Below are 10,085 nucleotides of genomic sequence, written 5' to 3' on the forward strand. Positions count from 1 at the left end.
TGTCGTGCATAAAAAGGATATACAGAAATATGAATGCCGTTACAATCCCTGTAATGTTGTAATACCCGGGAAACGACCCAGGGGGCCACTTAGAGGAAAGCTCAAAGGGTTTCAGCTGTACTTTGGGCCTCTCTGATGCTCACCCAGAGCTGCCAATGAACCCAGCTCATCGTAAACAGAATGGAATAGAATGAACCCTTTAATATTTTTATTAATTAGGACCTGAAAAGATTCCGTTGAATTACTACTCTGTGACACGTATCAATCATAATTTTTTCATTAACATGCATAAAATTAGATTTGATCTGGATGAGAGGGGAAAAAAGAGGGTTTTTGTGTGTGTGTGTTTTGTTTTTTTACTAAGAAAAATTTATTACCACAGTGGTATGACATTGCCCATTCAAAATTAAAATTTGCTGTATGTTTACAGTATGAGGAAGGAGGAAACAATATTCAGTGTTTAAATATGAATGAAGGTGTGCGACAAGCATACTATAAATAATTTTGCTAGCGGATGTCATTTTGCAAAGTCCTTATACTTTCTCCGTAACTACTCATTCTTTCTTCCAAATTAGGGCGGGAGAAGAGAACTCTAAAGGGTGGAGTAAATCTCAAGAGATACCACTGAAAAACCTATAGATCTGAATCTTACCTGCAATACAATTGTGAGATGCTTTTCAAAGCCATGGTGTCTGGAATTCACATCCAAACCCCATAATTAAATAAGAAATTCTGACTCTATTGCATCATGGTGACAGACTCTCTGAAGGACATTAGTTCAATCTCCTTAAACGGTCTGTTACTACCTAAACATTTGTGCTATGATCGATTTTTAAACGATGCACTAATTATCCTTCTAGCTTGCTTAAAGCGACGTCACAAATAATTTTTTTAAACGATGAACATTATTTTGCAAACCAGTGTCTCTTCCTTGTTAAAAAATTTAAAGTTGGTTTAAAAACTGTCTTCCATAGATGTTCTACAAATGAGAATTCAATTCAATGTAATTGAAATTCAAAAACAGGGGGAGCACGTGTCTATATGGAACAGCCCAAATGACCAGACATTTCCTGGTCGCTCTTTCCTCTCGTCCACACCAATAGGGCTGAAGTGAATAACAACTGGAGAAAAAGCTAGTGGGAAGGATGAGCTCGTTCAGAATCAAGGGCCACATATTGGGAGGGAGGGAGAGATGTATGTCTAATATTACCTAAGGATGAGTTTACACTCACTTTATTATAGTAGTTTAGGGGCGCCTGGGTGGCTCAGTTGGTTGAGTGTCTGACTTTGGCTCAGGTCATGATCTCGCGGTCCATAGGTTCAAGCCCCATGTTGGGCTCAGAGCCTGGAGCCTACTTCAGATTCTGTCTCCCTCTCTCCCTGCCCCTTCCTCACTCTCTCTCTCTCTCTCTCTCTCTCTCTCAAAAATAAATAAACATTAAAAAAATTATCTAAAAAAAAAAGAAAGAAAATGTCTGGCTATTGGGGTTCCTGGGTTTCTCAGTCGGCTAAGCATCCGACTCTCAATTTCAGCTCAAGTCCTGATCTCGCAATTGGTGGGATCGAACCCCACGTTGGGGTACTTTCATTGCAGAGCCTGCCTGGGATTCTCTCTCTCCCTCTCTCTCTGCCCCTCTCCCACTCCTGCTCAATATCTCTCTCTCTCAAAAATAATAAGTTGAAAAAAAAAAAGAAATAATGAAAATGTCTGGATATGGATCACAGCGGATGGGTCTGGGATTCGACTGGAACAAGGACTAAGGATGGGGCTTTGCTTTCATGGATTGTTTGCATTTTTACATAACAATGGACAATACATCATTTGCACAAATGTCTAAAGCTATATGGGTCCTACTGTCCCTAGATCTGCCAGCCTCACCTGCCTCCCCGTCGGTTACTGCTGTTTGGCAAAATTTCACATCTATTTACTTTACCTCTTTTGGATCAAATTGTGAGGCATAGTGGAAATAGTCTCTTTACTTTTCTAAATGTTTTCAGACTTGTCATTTTAATAGCAGCTTCTGATCACGCTGCAGCATGAATAACCCACCAGTGAGGATGTCTGACACTCTGAGGGGCGGTGGTGGAGGGAGAGGCGGGAGAGCTTCCGTCCCTGCACCTGCTCCAAGACCCGGGCGCGTCGTCAGGCTCCGGCCTTCGAGGCTACCAGGCTCCTAGAAGGAGTTTCCGCCAAGGCATCCCCTGTGGCACGCAAAATCCTGCCGAGTGTGGACAGGAGAGGGGCAGGTGCACGTCGTCTCCCTCGTGGATTGGGCGGGGCCCCCTGACTCTCTCCTCTGCCTGGTCCTTGGGCTTCACAGCCTCCTCTGCCAACCCACCCGCAGGCCCCCAGGCCCAGCCAAGGCGAGCACAAAGTGGGGTTCAGCAATCTGCACCCTGCCTTCTCCCCATGGTATACAGGTGTGAGGTGGTGACGCCTTTGAAAGAACTCCTTTCCCTAAAGACCCAGGGTCCTGGGAGAGAGCTGGATGGCAGGGTTGTGCCTGCTCAGAAGCGCCAATATGGGAAAAAAAAAAAAAGACAAAATGTAAACAAACAAACAAAAACAAATAGAAAACCATAAGGATTGCAGGCCTTCTGCCATGTGCTTTTTTTTTTTTTTTTTTTTTTTTTTTTTGGTTTTAACTTCTCTTTACACCCGACATGGGTCCTGAACTTACAACCCTGAGATCAAGAGTCGTGTAATGTACCAACCGAGCCAGGCAGGTGCACCTGCCACGTGCTTCTAATAGTAGATTACAGGTCGGTAAAGTGTCAAAGGCCTTCAAAGACCAGAATACTCCTCAGCACAGCTATGCTCTAGGTGATGCTGCAAGGACAGGACTGGGCTGTGCTTAGGGCTGCATTGGCATCTCTGGGGAAGCTTTGCCTCCTATCTTCTCGTTGAATTCTATTCGACACTATGTATTCAACCTTGGAAGCTGTTGGAACACTCCTAAGAAACAAGGGGATGACAAATACACTGAAAATTACTTGGCTCCTAAAATATAGCTGATCCTCATGCTGGGGGATTTCATATGCCTGAATCCACTTATTCTAAAGTCTGTTTGCAACATGCAAATCAACACTCGCAACATTCTAGTGGTCACTTGTGGATGTGCACAGAGCAGCAAAAAATTCAAGTTCATGTGCCTCAGGACACATGTTCTCAGCAGCAGCCGCATGACACAGTGTTCTGTCTTGTGCGGCCTCTCACGCAGAGGTGACGGGATGGAGGCAGAAGGGGACACTACGGTGAGAGCAGGAAGCTCCAGTTGGGGCCAGGTGGAGGGAGTTCGAATCCCACTCTGGCACCTGCTTCGTGGAGCGGCCTCAGATGAGTTTCGTGAACAGTTTTCTCTGTTGTAAAATTAAAAAAAAAAAAAATGAACCAAGATGAACGATTTTTTAAAGTTCTAGAGGATAGTCTATGTGACATATGTACCTACATTCCTGAGGAGCTGTGGTTCTGTATAAACTAATTTGCTCCTTGAAGTGATGTTACACAGTGGATATAATGAGATATCAACTATACTTGGATAACAAGAATCAACTATACTTTTGCTCATCCACGCGATTGCAAATACACAGACTCATATCCACGCACAGGCAATAAAACCAGAACAAAGAGTCAATCAAAGTAGGAAAAACTGGGATGTGATATACTTACAGCAGGACCCTCCTTGTGACCAGGGTCTGCATAGATAAACACCATACAAGGGTATATATACCTGGGCATCACCCTCACCTCCGCCGACCAAAGGGGACAGCGAGGGGAAGTGTGAGATGAGACCCCTTAAACCAATAACTTTATCCGTAGTCTCCTCTCTCCACTCCAGAAAATCTGGAACCATACAGTTAGAATTATTTCCTTAATCTGATCAGACTGAGCATGAGTGGAGGCCAAGGCCCAGGAAGGGAGCTGGCAAAATGAGGGCCGACAGGAGGCTCCAAGGGCCTACCTTCACCCATCTGGGACTTCCTTGGGGAAGAGGCAAGGATCCAGAACATCCCTGGCCTGCCCAGACCCTAACACCCCACCATCATCAGGCCCTAAAGGAACCTCAACCAGAAGTCTTGGATCCACACACAAGGGTGATGTGGGCTGGGTCCACATTCAGAAAAGCACAGTGTCCTCATCAAGGAGCTGTGGCCCCATGCACACCTTGAGAGAGACACTTGCGCATTCGAGGAAGGCTTTGATTAAAGGCATTGAGTGAGGGCACAGCAGCAGGGGTTGTGACAGGTATTGAAGTCAAGAAGTAGGAAGGTAGCAGGTACCCAAGATCACGACTGTTCAAATACCTGAAGGACCAAGGTGTGGTAAGGTGTGCGGGCTGCGGACTCACGGGGGCAGGGACCATCAGCGAGAGGGAAGGGGGGGAAGACCGGGAAGGGGGGCCACCTGGTCTGCAGGAGGGCCCAGCCCCTTATCATTTTTTTTTGACAAAAGAGACTGTTCTTCTTGTTACATCATTAAAATCTTTCAGATCATACTCGGGTCCGTGTATTTTTTCAAATATGTTGAGCAATCCTTACATGATAACAAGGGGATTGTTTATTTTTACCTAAAATGTCTTAGGAAGGTGTTTTTAAGAATTTATGGAGCGTTTATGATTATCGTCACTTAGGTACACTGTGAACTTATTTTTTTAAGACCTTTAAATATAGTACCAGATATTGTTGGGGACACGGGAGTCAGTGCAGGTGAGGGAGTGAGGTGGTGGACATTGGGCATCAGCGTCCCCACCCGACCCACACGTGGGGCAAGCGCCTTCCTGCCAGGGCAGATGCGCACTGCCTCCCTGTGAACCCTGAGAGCCCCTGGAGAGGTTGGTCATCTGAGGTTTAAAACCTAGAGCCTGGGTTGATGGGGGGTGGGAGGGAGGGGAGGGTGGGGGAGGGGCATTGAGGAGGACACCTTTTGGGATGAGCACTGGGTGTTGTATGGAAACCAACTTGACAATGAATTTCATATTAAAAAAAATTAAAAGTAGAACTACCTTATGATCCAGAAAAAGAAACAAAAACAAACAAATAAAACCCTAGAGCCTGGGGGCACCTGGGTGGCTCAGTCTGTTAAGCCTCTGACTCTTGATTCCAGCTCCATTCAGGATGTCATGGTTTGTGGGTTCGAGCCCTGGGTCGGGCTCTGTGCTGGCCGCTCAGGGCCCGGAGCCTGCTTTGGATTCTGTGTCTCCCTCTCTCTCTCTGCCCCTCCCCCACTCAAGCTCTGTCTCTCTCACTCTCAAAAATGAATAAATGTCAAAAAAAATTTTTTTTTAAATACAGCTTTATGCTATAACCTGATGGCAAAAATATTGTGAAGAAATCCTATTTTGTGAGTGAACTGACAAGAAATGAAGTCCAAAATCAAAGTGATGTCCAAGCAGGTAAAATCAGCAGCTGAGACGACAGCTCGAGTCACTCCTGATGCAAATGGACCAAAATCTCCCCTTAGTCCAAGGACAGCTGAGTTCTGCGGCCCTGCCCTGTGAGCCTGCAGACAGCCTTCCCGATGCCTTTCCCATCTCGAAGGAAAGTCCTGGGCTTCTGGATTCGGTGTGGGGGTGACAAATGAATGCAGCAAGGGTGTGTGCCCAGAAGCCAAGGTTGAAGGTTAGGAGGTGAATTATGACACTACACACCCCTCATCTTTCCATCGATATCTCATAATACGAACCCACAGAATACACTCATATGAGAAAATTATTTACGCTAAAGAAATACAGTTCACATAAGCAAAGGATTTTCTTGGAGAAAATCACATTTAAAAAATAAAATTTTAATGTTTATTTTTGAGAGAGAGACAGACAGTGTGAACAGGGGAGGAACAGAGAGAGAGGGAGACACAGAATCCCAAGCAGGCTCCAGGCCCTGAGCTGTCAGCACAGAGCCTGACACGGGGCTCGAACCCACGGACTCGGAGGTCATGACCTGAGCCGAAGTTGGACACTCAACCGACTGAGCCACCCGGGCGCCCCAACATTTATACGTATATATCTGTATATGATTTTTAAGCTATAACTAGTTTAGCTGAACGTGGTAATTTTTCGATAAATACGAAAAAATAGTTACTCAACATGTAGAAAACTTCTGCGATCTGTGTAGAAGATAAAACATTCAAGGGCACCTGGGTGGCTCAGAAAGCTGAACATCCGACTCCTGATTTCTGCTCAGGTCATGATCCCAGGGTCGTGAGATCGTACTTGCGTCTGGCTCTGCACTGGCCATGGAGCCTGCTTAAGATTCTCTCTCTCTCCCTCCCTCTCTCTCTCTCTCTCCCCCCCACTCTGCCCCTCTCCCCCACTCATGCTCTCTCTCTCTGTAAAATAACAACAAAAAAATAAAATAAAACATTCATTTCATGTGTTCTCAAATACATTTAAATATTTGAATATCAGTGTACCTCTGTCTAAACAAACTGTGCCTTTGTTCCTCAAAGGTCCAGAAGTTAAATGGAATCAGTTCTGGCAAGGAGGATTTCACTGACGTGGTATTTAGGAGTTGCTGCTCAAATGGCCTTGTGGTTTTCACCAGAATGATGTTTCCCTTTAAAAAGAATGGTGTGATCTATTATTCAGTTTATTCGATGCTGCTCTGAGTGTTTCTGGAGCAGACGTGAGCGTGTAGACCTTGTCTACCGCAACAATGAAACAATAACACAAAGGCCCACACCTGTCTGGTTCTATCAAATCTGGAAAAGAGAACTGCACCGGAGCGGGAGGAAACATCTTCCACAAGAGTATAAAGCTGATGGCAAGCCCCCAGCAGCTGCCACGTGACTTGACAACATAGGTATGCGATCTGCTCTTTCGTTTGCTTTCATTAGTGCATGATTATTAGTGAGGTTTTTCAAGACTCACTCTGCTTCCTTGACAAAAGTGTTATGTAGGGGCGCCTGGGTGGCTCAGTCGGTTAAGCGTCTGACTCGTGACTTCGGCTCAGGCCGTGATCTCACTGTTGATGAGTTCGAGCCCCGCGTCAGGCTCTGTGCTGACATCGCGGAGCCTGCTTGGGATTCTGTCTCTGTCTCTGTCTCCGCCCTTCCCCTGCTAGCATGTGTGTTCTCTCTCTCAAAAATAAATTAAAAAAAAAAAAAAACCTTTAAAAAATTCAAATGTTATGTGTTACGTTGTTCATCTGTTCCCGAATAGAAAAGAAAAAAGAAAAACAGCAAAGCGTGGGCCGGTGTCTCCCTAGTTAGAAAACTGTTGATACATAAAAACGTACAAACAATACATTAGTACGTTGGCATGCTGGGGGAGAAAAATTTAAGTAGCACGGAATAGTCCTCAAGACGTGGAACCTGTCCCTTTCCCCACTCCCATTTTCACTGTTCCTAAATGTTTAATGTGATTGTCTTCTTCCTCTGCATTTGCTGGCTCCATCTCAACACTTCTGCCTTTGCCGGTAATATTTTTTTTCCGCTGCATCTGTGTGTTCGTTCTTTATTATATAATTTATTGGTTTTCTGGTGGTTTTCAGCTGTCTGGTCTTACCTGAAAATTCTGCAACTGCCTGTCTTCATCTCATTGATTTTATCAGCTCACCTTTGTGCCCGTTACTCATTAAATCTATATTTTCCCTAAGTTTACAATGACCTAAAACACTTGCAAGCAATTCTTTTCTTCTTCAGTTGCACGTTCTTCTCGAATGTTCCCATCGTGCCCACTTATCCCTTCTCCCTGCAGCCATGTTTTCCCCCAGGTTGAGGACACAGCCCCTGTGGGGCTGTGTGTGGCAGCCGACCTCACCCCCGGGGTCCTGGGTGCCTTTTCAAGGACTCTGGCTCCCTTGAGAAGACCTTGAAGGACTCTGGCTCCCTTGAGAAGACCTTGAAGGACTCTGGCTCCCTTGAGAAGACCTTCAAGGACTCTGGCTCCTTTGAGAAGACCTTTTCTCACCCTTTGTCTTACATTTGGCTGAACCGCTCCTGTTGGCCAGAGAAACGTAGGACTTGTCTACGTCTTCTTTCCTTTTTTAAGTTTCAGTGTAGGTGCCGAGCTGTCCAAACTCGGTGGCCTTTTTCTGCCACTGAATTCCTGCAGGAAGTGCCTCTGCTGTCAATGTATAAATGTATAAATGTTACAGATGTCTTCCCCGAATGGCTCCATCCTTCCTCCTTTTACGTCTCCCCGTTGTGGTGGAGAACAGTGAGATTTTCAAGATCTGGTGCCCTCCACGCATGTCCCCTCTCGCCCAGGATTCCCCAGAATGCGTGTGGACAGAGCTTAGTGGGTACAGGACCGCGTGTCGGCCGTGTGCGGAGTACACGCATCAGGCCCCATGGAGCCCCTCGGCCTCGGCGGGGTCATCTCAGCCCTTCTCACCCAGAAGTGCTCACGTGGCTCTGCGCAGGGCCAGCCGTGGCCATCCTCCCACCTTCCGTCTGAGCCAGAGTGTGGGGACGGCGGGGCAGCGTGGTGCTGAGGGGTGGACACAGGGGGCGCTCCAGGAAACCAGGGCGGGGGGCAGACAGTCGGGCTGACAGCTGTGGTGTAACTGCCACCTTGTCCGTTCCACCAGCCATCGGGAGAGGACCTGGCCGAGTCCCTGTTTCTCCGTGTGGGCTGGGATATTTAATGGCCAGTGCCTCCGTTGTGATAAGTGGTCAGCCCCCTAGCAGGGCCCGGTGAGCAAGCCTCCCGGGGATGCCTGTAGCTCCTTTCCGTTCTTACATTGTCTCCTTCTGGTCAGGTGTATGACAATTCACTTCCAGAATGCAAGACCGGAGCCTGCAGTTCTAAGTATGTTCTCGACCCTCATTAGTAGAGACCTTTCCCTCTAATATTTCATGTAAAGCAGTAGAATCAAAGCTGATGGTGACTCTGAACCACATCCCAGGGCGAGGCAGCCACAGGATACTGGACCCCCAGCCGCTTTTGTGTATCCCCTGGGGCAGGACTTCTTTTTTTTTTTTATTTTTATTTTTTTTTTTAACGTTTATTTATTTTTGAGACAGAGAGAGACAGAGCATGAAGGGGGGAGGGGCAGAGAGAGGGAGACACAGAATCCGAAACAGGCTCCAGGCTCTGAGCTGTCAGCACAGAGCCCGACGCAGGGCTCGAACTCACGGACCGCGAGATCATGACCTGAGCCGAGTTGGCCGCTTAACCGACTAAGCCACCCAGGCGTCCCAAGGACTTCTTTTATCTGATCACAGATAACGGAGATTCTCAGCCACAGCTATCTTCCTGCCATTCAACTCTGTAACCTTTAAAAAATCCATTGTGTTGAATCATTTGCCCAAAATATAAGCTGTTAGTTCATGGTCCAGAGCTTTGCTTGTACCGGTCTTACCCCGAAACCCGTCCTCAGACCTGGCGCTTCAAAAGATAAATGATCTCATTCGGGTCCGTCTTCAGGGAGAGAATTATAACAGCCTGTGATAGGGGTTGATCCACAAGAAGTATCACTGTTTAAAAATAAAGGGTCTCACCGTAGGATATAAGTACTAAGCCATATCAAGCATCATTGTGAATGACTTCCGGAAGAGACAACGCAAGTTTGGTCTAAGGAAAGAATTTTCTGGCCTATATCGGGAGCGGTTCCACAAAGAACGACATCGTCTGTGATCATTTATTTTGAAGTTATGTGTTCATGGTGATTAATAATCAACACGAGACCAAAGGAAAAAGGGTCTCATAAATACACACATGCCTGGCAAGTGCCAGAAAATTGCTGCCCCGCAGAACAGCACTTGGAGATTGAGAAGTGCTCTCTCCCGACATCCAACCCGGCAGCCACCAGCCATATGTGGCCAGGGGACACTCGAAATGTGGGCGTTTTGCTAAGTAAAAAATATTTTGGTTTTGTTGTCGCTGTTGTTTTTAAAAAAGACAGATATATATATATATATATATATATATATATATATATATATATATATAAAACACCCCTTTGTACTGTTGACTTTTTTTTCCCCCAAAACTGCAGTTTTCCAGTTTGATTTAGTGAAGACAATTTTAAAAGAACGTGTCGTTCATCTATCATCAAGAAGCCCTTAGGTAACACATATGATAACATTTGAATTATTTAAATCCAAAGATAATATTAACTGCTTTGCAACTAACCAGACACCT

At 46.0% G+C, this 10,085-nt stretch overlaps 1 long non-coding RNA gene across 1 annotated transcript; it reads right to left on the reverse strand.

Moving 5' to 3' along the window:
- Positions 1 to 5,135: 5,135 nt before the first annotated feature.
- LOC145713008 (uncharacterized) lies at positions 5,136 to 9,845 on the reverse strand. Its single transcript, XR_014135922.1, has 3 exons — positions 7,868 to 9,845; positions 6,410 to 7,807; positions 5,136 to 5,718 (listed from the first exon to the last, which is right to left on the reverse strand). It is a non-coding gene; the product is annotated as an uncharacterized LOC145713008 (long non-coding RNA).
- Positions 9,846 to 10,085: the final 240 nt, after the last annotated feature.

The sequence above is a fragment of the Panthera onca genome, chromosome D4 (assembly GCF_046562875.1).
Source record: "Panthera onca isolate mPanOnc1 chromosome D4, mPanOnc1 haplotype 2, whole genome shotgun sequence".
Classification (NCBI taxonomy): Eukaryota; Metazoa; Chordata; class Mammalia; order Carnivora; family Felidae; genus Panthera; species Panthera onca.